Below are 12788 nucleotides of genomic sequence, written 5' to 3' on the forward strand. Positions count from 1 at the left end.
CCCTCCAGGAAGCATCATGTAATGGCACACAGGTAAAGCCACTGAACACATGGTGACAGATAGATTAAAAGAAATGGTCTGAGTTTAAGTGTAAGAGCTTGTCAGTAGTCAGCCTGAGCTAATGGCCAAGCAGTTTTAATGAATATAAGCCTCTGTGTGTTTACTTGGATTTGAGTGGCTGCAGAGTGAGTGGCACACAGGAAAACTTCCAACTACACACCGTGTCCCTAGAAATTAGTTACTTTAATTAAAAGCCCTATATTTATTCATGCCCCATATATAACAAGTAATTTTATGTACCATCTAAAGAACTGTAACAGCATGAAAATAAGTGCAATTAGAAACTTGAACCATACCAAAGCTAACGTAATGACCCAGTACACTAGTCCACAACTTAGGGCTTTTTATAGTCATGATAATGATGAATATTCTTGTGGGTACAAAAAACTAACAAAAGCAACTGGAGAGAGAGAAAGGAAGAGAGAGGAGGGGCAGAGAAAGAGACAGAGAGAGAGATGGGCAGATCCACATATTTGTAAATACAGAAAGCAAAACATGTGCTCCACACAAATGTGTACTACCACTGAAAAGTGCACATGCCACCTGAACAGACTGTTGAACTCCTGTGTATTTCAATCGACATACCACATCACCTAGATACACATTTATTTTTGTTTGGCACTGTTTAAGACACAAAAACTGTCTTAGGTACCTAATGAGATATAACTGAATAAAGAAAATGCAACTTATATGCTTGTATCTCAATGCACAGACCAACATGATGAAGATTTATTCACCTGCAAGGAAGTAAAAAATCATAAATCCTGCAGGAAAAAAAATAAGTAAATAGAAATGAGGACCAGAATTTTAAGCCAAGTATATCATAATCTGAGAGGAAAGCACCATACATTTTTAACATTTATTATCTAGCATATATATTGGGAAGGTACAGGATTAGATACTCCATAATTTAATGGTAAAACACCATTGCTGAAGACACCACAAGCTGAATCACATAATATACAGAAACCAAGTTACTCGTCTGAAAGATGCAATTACTCTGGTTTGATTTTATCATGGGAAACTATGAATCATCTCATAGAAGAAATACAATCATCACATTCACCCAGCTGTGAAACATGATAGGTACAGTAACAACTGTCCTGTGTGGGGGTAAATGAACAGAAAGTTATGTTTGTAACCAACCATTTTCTGATTGGATCTAAGGTCCATCCCAGGGTATGGAACACCTGACTGGAATTATAAACATAACTAAATTTCTGTGGCAAGATCGTTCATAGACTCTAGGGGAGAAACAAATTCTGGTATTCTGCCAAAGGACACAGTATTAAAACAAGGCCTAGTTAAATATTGATATACTACAGATTACTGAACCTCTCAATCCTCACCAAAGAATGTCCTTTTTGAATTGGATGGCAATTCAAACAGAAACCTACAACTTATCAAGTTGCAGACAATAAGAGACTGTGAAGGCCATAAATCGGACAAAGAATATATTCATCCCCACTAAACATAGAGATCTTTGGTGAAGGTCTGTAGAAAGAGTATAAAACCAGAGTGTGTGAATAGACTGAGGGCAACATTGTTTTCCAAACACCACAGGGCAAGTGAACATTTGAAGTTACAGTGATTGTGACAGTATTCACAAGACCTGGGATTGCTTAAGTGAGAAAAAAAATTCTAGCATGGCACTGGGAAGTAGACACAAAATCCCAAATTTCTTTTATAGATTATAGATTATAATCAGGATATATTCTCACAAAATATATCCTGATTATAATCCTCCCTCCCTCTACTCTTTCCAAGTTCTCTGACATCTCCTGCTCTCTGGATCCACTGGCTTTCTGTCTCTCATAAGAAAAGAATGGGCTTCTAAGAGAAAACAACCAAATATGACAACCTAAAACATAGTTAGATGAAGAAAAATATCATATCCAAGTTCAACATAGAGCGAGTTGCCTTGTTTCTTTTCCAGATTTTCATGGAGTTGTTATGATTTTCTCTCTATTTAAGTTCATGTTGGTGATGGCCTGGCTGTAAAGTGTCTTTATTTTGCTGAGGTATATCTCTTGTATCTCTAATTTCTCTAGTAATTCTATCATAAAGAGGTGTTGAATTATGTCAAAGGCCTTTTCTGCATTCAATGAGATGATCCTGGAGATTTTGTTTTCTTTCAGTTTGCTTATATGGTGAATTGCATTTACTGATTTTCAACTGTTGAAACATCCCTGCATTTCTAGGATGAAGCATAGTTGATAATAGTGAATGATCATTTTGATGTGTAATTGGATCCATCTATTTGGAATATATTGAGAAAATATTCATCTATGTTCATGACGGAAATTGGTCTGTAATTCTGTTTATTTGTCATATGCTTATTTGGTTAGGACAATGAATTGGACAATTTTTTTTATGTTTTGAAAACAATGTGAGGTGTGTTTATGTTAGGTCTTCTTTGAAATTCTGGTAAAAGTCTGCACTGAAACCATCTGATCCTGAGGTGTTTTTTCTTTTTCTTTTTGGTTGTGAGAGCTCAAATGTTTGCTTCTATTATACAAGGAGCTACAGGTCTGTTTAAGTTGTTTGTCTGATCTTGATTTAACTTTGGTAAGTGGTATGCATTGAGAAAGTTATCCATGTCTTTACATATCTAAGTTAAGTGGAACCAAGTTATTTAAAATATGTCCTTACAATTTTCTGCATTTCCTTGGTGTCTGCTGTTATGTCCTCCTTTTCTTTTTTAAGTTTGCTAATTTGGGATTTTTTTCTCACCAACTTTAATTAATTTGGACAAGGATATTTAAGTCTTATCAATTTTCTTATGGAACCAACTCTTTTTCATTGATTCCAGGATTTATATTTGTTTTTGTTTCTATTTTATTGATTTAAGCCTTGAGTTCAATTATTTCTTGCTGTCTAATTTTGGGTGTGATTTCTACTTTTTCTCTACAGATTTCATGTGTACTATTATGTTAGTAGTGTATGTTATCTCTACTTTTTTCATGTAGGCATTCAGTGCTATGGACTCTCCTCTCAGTACTGTCTTCACTGTTTCCTATACCCAGTTATGGTATGCTTTGTAATAATTTTCCATTGATTTCAGCAAGTCTTCAATTTCTGTCTTAACCCATTTTTAATTCAGTAGTTAGTCTTATATTTTCCATGGTTTGTAAACTTTCTCCTGTTTCTATTGTTGTTGATTCCAGACATAACCATGGTGCTCAGATAGGATGAAAGGTGCTGTTTCATTTTTTCTTGTATCTGTTGATACTTGCTTTGTATCTGAGCATGTGGTCAATTTTGGAGAAACAGATGAGCTGCTGTGAAAAAGTATTTTTTCTGTATGTTTGAGTCAAAGGTTCCAAAAATGACTCTTAGAACATTTTTTTTTAATGTCAGCAAGCTTCAGCATTGTTCTGCTTAATTTTTGTGTGCATGCCTGGTCCATTGATTAGAGTGGGGCATTGTAGTCTTCCACTATCATTGTTTGAGAGTCAATATGTCACTTAAGACATAATAGTGTTTTATTTATGTACTAGTGTATCCTTAATTTTAGTGCAGAGATGTTAAGAATTGCAATGTCTTCTAGGTGGAGTATTTCTTTGATGAATATGTAGTGACATTCCCTATTTCTTCTCATCAATTTTATTTTGAAGTATATTTTATCAGAAATTAAAACGGCTACACCTGTGTGCTTGTTAGGTCATTTGTTTGGAATATATAGTTCTGATCATTTAACCTAAGGTGAAATCTATCCTTGATGTAAAGGTGTGTCTCCTAAGCAGATGAATGGATTCTGTTTTCACATCCATTCTATCAGTGTGTGTAATTTTATTGTGGAATTGAACTCATTGAGATTGAGAGACAGTAATGAAAAATGATTGTTGATTCCTGTTATTTTGCTGTTGTTTTGGTGGTGGTGGTAGTAGTAGTGCCTGTGTCGTGTGTGTGTGTGTGTGTGTGTGTGTGTGTGTGTGTGTGTGTGTGTGTGTGTGTGTATTTGTGTGTGTATTTGTGTGTGTATGTCTTTACTCTTCTAATTTGCTTGTCAGGAATCATTTATGCCGTGGACTGGGTCTCAGTAGGAACACCAGACCGAGGGAGAACAGGTTGAAGGTACTCAGGATAAGTGAGATTCGGCGAATGACAGACAGACACAGACATGAGAGTATGCTGTGAAACTGCTGCAGTTTTACTCAGATCAAGCAGTGTTTTTTATACAATCATTTGAAGAAAACAAGGCAATCGGCCAGTGGGGCGATAGATATAGAATTAACAATGTGGTCACACAATTTTCTCAGAATGATTAACAGATCTCTTGAGTACAGGTGTTATTTCCTCTTTTGTGGTCCCTCATCCAGACAGAAATATTACGGCCCTAGCTGAAGTTTTCCTTCTACGTAATTATTAGACCTTTGTTTTGTATCAAAATTAAACCCTTCCCACCATCATTCTAACCATGGTTTCATTTGTGTGAAAATATTTAACCTTTGCCTGCAGGTGAGAAGGCACCAGGGGGGTTGGGACCTAGCTATTCTTTCCATGAACTGTAACTTATGCCATTCTGTTTTCATACTGTTATGATTCACCCATTGGTTCCCATGTTTATCATAAGCTCCCGTAAAGGGCAATGGCTCCAAATAATTATTATATCTAGGATTAAAGTTAGGGGGTTGCCACCACCGACCCTTGATGAGAAACTCTATTTGTCCCTGGATAATTCTTGTAGGACTGGTTAGTTCCTGTAACTGCTTCCTTGCAGCTGCTGTTGGCTGTGCGTGTGGATTGCTCATGAGTTCCTGGACTTTTACTTTCATTCTCTCCTCGCTAGAATCTTTGTCCCTCTGAGTCATAAGTTCTTTTTGCTCTAAATCATTCATAAATTCCCTCAAACTTCTAGGATCCTCTTTAACTGTTTGCCTAAAAGCTTGAATTATAGGTGGGGGTATTGAGGCCACTTTTGAGGAATCATTATTCTCTTTATGGGGCACATCAGGAACATTGAGAGCTAACTCCCTGAAATCAATACACAAGGAAACAGCAATAGTCACAGCTGCAAAGAGAAAAAAGGCAAAGTGCCAGCCAGCCTCTGCAAGCAGATTTTGTGTGGTTCCATGTAGCCTGGCACCATGATTCGGGCAGATTGATAAGGGGTCACCGGGGGCATAGACCCAAGGGCCGCAAGCCCCCCTTTCCCACGTAACCACCTTATCCAAGGCATCTGTCACACGGGCGACACCGTGGTGGGCGTGGCACATTTATTCCCTGTGTTTCCTAGGGTGTGATTAACCTCTTTAGGGTATATGATTTCTCTAGTGCCTTTTGTAGAACAATATTTATAGACAGCTATTGCTAAAATTTAGTTTTATCATCAAATATCTTATTTTGTCCATCAATGGTGACTGTAAATTTTACTGGGTATAGTAGTCTGGGTTGGCAGCAAAGGTCTCTTAGAGTCTGGAAAATATTTGCCCATGACATTCTGACTTTTAAAGACTTCACAGAGCCAAAAAAAAATGCCAGGCGGTGGTGGTGCATGTCTTTAATCCCAACACCAAGGAGGCAGAGGCAGGTGGATCTCTGTGAGTTCAAGGCCAGCCTGGGCTACAGAGTGAGTTCCAGGAAAAGTGCCAAAACTACACAAAGTATCCCTGTCTCAAAAAAACAAAAAAAAAGAAAGAAAGAAAGATAAAGAAAAGAAAAAACAGTTCACAGAGGACCCAGGTGTTAGGCTCTGACTTTATGTGTTTATTGGTTAATTGATCATTTTCCATTTCATCTTCTAACAAACTTCTTTGTTTTATACATTCAGTATTTTTATTATGAACCAAGGGAAATTGTCTTTCTGGTACAGTCTACTTACTGTTCTAATTGCTCCCTGTACCTTTTTAGGCACTTCCTTCTTTATGTTAGGGAAAATTCCTGGTATAATTTTGTTTAAATATTTTCTGTGCCTTGATTTGATTTTCTTCTTCTAGTCCAATTATTCTTAGATTTGGTCTTTCCAAAATATTCCAGATTTCCTGAAGGCTTTGTGCCAGGAGGGTTTTTTTTGTTTGTTTGTTTGTTTGTGTGGTTTTTTTTTTGCTTTTTAAGAAAATATTAGTTTATTTGAGATTCTTTTTTTTTTGCAATACAGTTCAGTTCTACATATTAGCCATGGATTCCCTTGTTCTCCCCCCCTCCTGCCCCCCTCACCTTCCCCTAGTCCACCACCCATTCCAACCTCCTCCAGGGCAAAGCCTCCCCCGCGGACTGAGATCAACCTGGTAGACTCAGTCTAGGCAGGTCCAGTCCCCTCCTCCCAGGCCAAGCCAAGCGATCCTGCATAGGCCTCAGGTTTCAAACAGCCAACTCATGCAATGAGCACAGGACCCAGTCCCACTACCTGGATGCCTCCCAAACAGATCAAGCCAATCAACGGTCTCACCAATTCAGAGGGCCTGATCAAGATGGGGACCCCTCAGCCATTGGTTCATGGTTCATGTGTTTCCATTCGTTTGGCTATTTGTCCCTGTGCTTTATCCAACCTTGGTCTCAACAATTCTTGCTCATATAAACCCTCCTCTTTCTTGCTAATTGGACTCCTAGAGCTCCACCCGGGGCCTAGCCATGGATCTCTGAATCCAGATCCCTCAGTCTTTGGATGGGATTTCTAGCTTGACAACCACAAGAGCACTTGTTCAGCTATGTTCATATCAGCATTGTTTGTAATAGCCAGAACATGGAAACAACCTAGATGCCCTTCAACTGAAGAATGGATAAACAAAATGTGGTACATATACACAATGGAATACTACTCAGCAGAGAAAAACAATGACATCATGAGGTTTGCAGGCAAATGGATGGAGCTAGAAAAAATCATCCTGAGTGAGGTAACCCAGACTCAGAAAGACAAACATGGTATGTACTCACTCATAGGAGGATACTAGATGTGGAACAAGGATTACTGGACTGGTACTCACATCACCATGGAGGCTACCTGGAAAACAGGACCCAAAGAAAGACATGGGAATCACCCAATGACGGAGAAATGGAAGAGATCTACATGAACAGCCTGGACAAGAGTGGGGGTAATGAAGGGCGAGGGTCGAGGGAAAGAGAGCTTGGGGGAATGGGAGATCCCAGCTGGATCAACAGAGAGGGATAACAAGGAATAGGAGACCATGGTAAATGAAGACCACATGAGAATAGGAAGAAGCAAAGTGCTAGAGAGGCCCACAGAAATCCACAAAGATACCCCCACAACAGACTGCTGGCAATGGTCGAGAGACAGCCCGAACTGACCTACTCTGGTGATGGGATGGCCAAACACCCTAATTGTGCCAGGAGTTTTTAAGATTTTATGTTCTCATTACTAAGGTAACTCTTTATTCTATTATGCTCAGTACCTAAGATTCTCTTTTCCATGGTTTATATTTTGTTTGTAAGGTTTGTATCGGAGGTTCCTGTTTGAGTTCCTACATTTTTAATTTCCAGATTTTCTTCAGGTAGGGATTTAGTTATTATTTCTATTTTCACGTTCCTGTCTTGAATGGTTTTATGCATTTCCTTCCATTGTTTATTTGCGTTTTCATGGATGTCTTTATGGGATTTATTATTTTCATCTTTAAAGACCTCTATTATATGCAAAAAATGGTATTTTTACAACTTTGTCATGCGTTCCAGCTGTGTTGCCCCACTCATGGGATACTGCAGTAGTGTTGTGGGGCTCTAGTGGAGACAGTGTTCTGGTTATTATTGATTGTATTTTTACATTGATGTCAAGGCATCTAGGTTTAGTATGATTATATATTGCCCCGTCCCGCTGGCCAGGTTATTTGATGAGACCCGAGGAGGCACCTCCTGGAAGATCAATGGGGGCGAGAGAGAAAGGAGACCAGGTGCATAAAAGAAGACAAAGTCAGTCTGAGTCATGTCAAGGTCTCGTTTATTGCAAGGGGAATCAGGTTTATATATGCTAGGGGCTAGAAAAAGTAGATAGGGGTATGGAAAGTTACTAGGAGGAAGTTAGGGTAAGGTAGGGTTCAGGAAAAGGTCTCTTTGTTCCAGGGCCTGATCAACGGACCATACAGCAAACCATTATGTTTCAGGGAGTTGATCAAAAGGTACATACTGTGGTTTTGTTGAAAAATGTTTGCTATTGAAACTGTTAACGGAAGGTTAGGTACACAGCTTTTTCCCATGAGAATCAGTTAGGCTACTTGGCTCCTGACAATTCCCCCTTCTTTCTATAAAATGGCCAAAGCAGGCTTTGGTCATAAATCGAGAGGGCCCCTGTCTTAGGCTATATGGAGTGCATCCTGTGGCTGGCAACGTGCCATGTTGAGCCGGTCTCTGGCGACCTCTGTACGTTGTTCTCCCAGCACAGGCCCCATACTATTCCCATCATTGAGTACCCTCTAGCCTTTAGTTGTAAGGGTTTTTTTTAGGTTTGTAGGCCACCGAACCTGAGCCTTTCACCTGTTCTGATAGTTTCCTCTCGAGTTTCTATCCGATGGTAGTGTACTGAAATAGTTTTTGATAGAGCCGAATCGATCTGATTTTTGATAAATTGTGTTTGTCGTTGAAAAGCCCAAGGACCAAAGGTGAGGAGGAGAAGGAAAATGATAAAGGGGGCTAAGAGGGTGGGAATCAGAATAGAAAGCCAAAGGGACCCCTTTAGCCAACCCCCAAACCAATTGTTTTGATTTTCAAAATCACGTTTTCTTTGTGCCAATCTTTCTCTTAGTTTATCCATTGATTCTCTGACTACCCCAGTGTGATCAGCATAAAAGCAGCATTCTTCCTTCAAGGCTGCACATAATCCCCCCTCCTTTAAAAGTAGTAAATCCAGACCTCTTCTGTTTTGTAACACAGCCTCAGAGAGTGAGGTTAAAGATTTCTCCAGAGCAGAAATGGATCTTTCTATGGCCTCTAGGTCAGTAGTCATAGCCATTTGTAACTGCATAAGGTAGTTGCTCTGCACGAGGGCAGTAGTTCCTGTACCAATTCCTGCAGTGATGCCCCCAATACCTAACAATAAGGCAATAGTCATAGACACAGGTTCTCGAGTGTATCTGCCTCTCTGTTCAAAGAATTCCATCACTGAGCTTTCTTGATGATAAGTGACACGAGGCCATAACTGGACCATCACACAAAATTCATGGGAATCATCAAATATCTGAGCAGATATGCAAGGGGTCAGTCCTGTGTTACAGGCCCAGTAGGACCCGTTGGGGGCTTCGAGATAATAGCTCCCTTTATAGGGAGTCAGAGTTTGTTTACAGAGGTAACTATGGGTCGATGGAATCTTGCCCAAACAAGAACCTTGTCCGGAGACTTCAGGGAGTGTTAGTTTATGTGGCTTAGCCTGACACCTATTGCTTGGGGAAGTGAGGTTATTGGCAGTAGACTGAAAGGCGATTCCTTCATAATAAGGAGGACTGGAGGTAAGGCAGAGCCAACAACCCAAGGTTTGGTTTGGATTTGTGGCATTTAGGGCCAGATAAGCTCCCTTGACCAAATTAAACAATTTATCTCCTGTTCTTCCAAAAGGAGTAAGGAGAGTACTGTTACTGGATGGAGTGTGTACTCATGGTGTTTGTATGGTAAGGAAATGGATGAGGATGAGGTGATTGGGGAGGAGGTGATGGCACCTTTTCAGGATTGGAGGGAACTTTTTGGTCAGAGAGAACTAAGTTGGGTCCTACTGACTTTGGGTACAGGTTTTCTATTGTTAGCAAGATCTTGAAAATGACTCCTTTATCTGTGCCATCAAGATACCAGCAGAGTCCCCATGTTTTTCCTGAGGGCCATTCTCGATTCGCCCTACCCTGAGGGGTGAAGGTTATGTTTAAAGGTAATGATAGTCCGTGATTATGGGCTTTCCCAGTATAGGAGCTAAAGCAAAAATGTCTATTCATGCCAGGATTACTGTATCCCCTTGTAACTGAAATAAGGTCCCAAGATGAAGTTGGTTCCCAGTAAGCTGCTCCTGTAGTTTCACAACCCCATCGAGCACAAAAGAAGGTCTCAAATCCCGCACATCTGGCAGCTGTAGCTCGGCTTCTGCCATCCTTAGGGCAGACATAAAAGTCAGATTTGCTAGCCTACAACGAGCTGTGGGACTAACACAGCCTGGGGCAGTCATCACAGCAGGGTTATTATCATGGAATGTCCCACAAGGGCTTGTCCAAGTGGTTTTAGGACTGCGAGGAAATTGATGGCAGTTTGGAATCATTTGACCTCCTGTGCCATTTAACTGGTGTTGGCCAATAGTAGGTATATCCCAGGAATCCAATCCTGCAGCCAGCTGACAGAAGTCAGGAGTGAGTGACGGCCACCAGGAATAGGGAGCATGGTTTGCAGTAACCCTCCAGACCTCCTCCCCCGTTACTGTGAAAATTCACCAGGTAAGCTTTTTAATAGCATGGGGGCTTTCCTTGGAGATGCAGGAGAGGAGAAGGGGGAAGAGTAGTAAGCAAACGATGAAGCAGGGGTTGATTTTCCAAGGCCAGCAACGAACAGGTCCTGCCATTGAGATGTCCGTGGCTCCCTTTATTTTCCAAGTTGGAGGCATTTCTGAAAGAAAAAAAGAGAATTTTTGTCTCAGGGTTGTGTCCTGGACTTAACAGTTATTTTTTCCTTAGTCTAGGGAGACAATCTGTGCAGAGTAAGGCTTAATCATTCTTTCTAGTAGCCAATGAGCCCCATTTTCCTTGGAGTCATAAACACATGCAGACCCCTTTCCCCAGATTATAACTGGATCAGGACCGCCCCATTTTCCAGTTATTGGATCTTTTCAGAGGGTCTGTGCATATCTTTGTTTGGTTTCTGGGTGCCAGTGTCGCTCAGCCGCAGATTTTCCAAAAACATCCAATGTCAGAAAATTTAATACGAATAGGGCATGAGAAAGCAGAGCTTTGTGGTTTCCCTTAAGGGGAAATAGTGTCTCTTGTGAGCTGAGTTTATTAAGAGTGTTTTTTAAAGTTTGGTGAGCTCTCTCCACAATACCCTGGCCTTGAGGGTTATAGAATATTCCAGTGATATGTTTAATTCCTAATTGTAAACAAAATTGTCTAAATTTGTTACTAATATATCCCAGACCATTATCAGTTTTTATGCATTTCGGCTGACCCAGCACTGTAAAGACATGTAACATATGATTGATAACATCTTTGGTGGCTTCTCCACTATGAGTGGAGGCACAAATAAATCCACTGAAGGTATCTACAGTAACATGTATAAACTTTAATTTGCCAAAAGAAGGAACATGGGTGACATCCATCTGCCATATTTGTCCAGGTATAAGTCCTCTGGGGTTTACTCCATAATGAGGTTTGGGTAAGAGCATCAGGCAATTTTTACAGCTTTTTACAATTTCTCTAGCTTGTTCTCTAGTAATTGAGAACCTTAGTCTCAGAGTTTGAGCATTGAGGTGATGAAGGCAGTGCGCCTCATGAGCGGCTGCTACCTGATCATGTTCCAAGTGAGAAACCAAGATAGAACGTGTAGCAGAATCGGCAAGTTCATTCCCCTGAGCTAGGGGTCCAGGTAGCCCTGTGTGGGCACAAATATGGCCAACATAAAAGGGTAGCGACCTTTGTCGGATTAATTTTTGTAATTCAGAAAACATTTGGAAGGTGGGAGTAATGGGTTGGATTATTGGGACCATTTCTAAAGCCTGTAAAGCCCCTACCACATATCTACTGTCTGAATACAAATTAAAGGAGCAATCTTCAAAATTTTTAAAGACAGCAAGGGCAGCATATAGCTCCACCAGCTGAGCTGACTTGAAAGGAGTTGTCATAACGTTCTTTTGGCCATTGAGGACATAAGCAGCTTTACCATTACTTGACCCATCTATGAAAAGCACAGGGGAGTCCGGGATGGGCTCCATTCGGGTATTTTTAAGAAAAACGAAGGAAGTGAGTGAGAAGAATTGTAGAAGTTTGTTACTGGGCATCTGTGTGTCAAGTTTTCCTTCATAGGTGCAGACAAGGATGGCCCAGTCAGGACTACGGGTACATAACCATTCAAGTTGCTCTTTGTCATATGGCATAACAATAATATCAGATTCATGCCCAAAGTATCGAGTGGAGGCTTTTATTCCTAACATTATCGCTTGGCAAACCAGGGAAGGGTAGGTGGGAAGGATTTTTCTTTTAGTAACAGGAAGATGTACCCACAGTAAAGGTACGGGCTCTTGCCAGAGCAGGCCTGTAGGGGCAAAATCTGTAGAAAAAATGATCAAATACAATGGGAGGGTCGGGTCAAAATATCCCGTGTGTTGTTGAGTGATGGCCGTTTCAACCTTTTGTAATACCCTCTCTGCCTCCACCGTAAGGTATCTAGGGGATTGAAGGTTGGAATCTCCTTTGAGGATATCCTCAAGGGGGTGTACTTCTCCCTTGGTTATTTTTAAGTAGGGTCGCAGCCAATTGATATCCCCTAAAAGCTTTTGAAAATCATTGAGACAATGAAGTGTATCTTTTCTAATCTGGATTTTTTGTGTATAGAGGAGGTCCGGGTGTAACTCGAACCCTAAAAACAGGAAGGGGTATTGGGTTTGTATCTTCTCTGGAGCTTTATGAAATCCTCGGTCCTGAAGTGTGGTAATTATCTTTTGAGCTATATTTTGTGTTTTTTCTTTAGATTCCCCTGCTATTAACAAATCATCCATATAATGTATAATAAAAACTTCGGGGTACTGGACCCTCATTGGATCTATAGACTGAGCTACATACTTTTGACATAGTGTAGGGGAATTAGCCATTCCTTGGGAG

Source organism: Peromyscus californicus, unplaced genomic scaffold (assembly GCF_007827085.1).
Source record: "Peromyscus californicus insignis strain IS unplaced genomic scaffold, ASM782708v3 Scaffold_4__1_contigs__length_199733344, whole genome shotgun sequence".
NCBI lineage: Eukaryota > Metazoa > Chordata > Mammalia > Rodentia > Cricetidae > Peromyscus > Peromyscus californicus.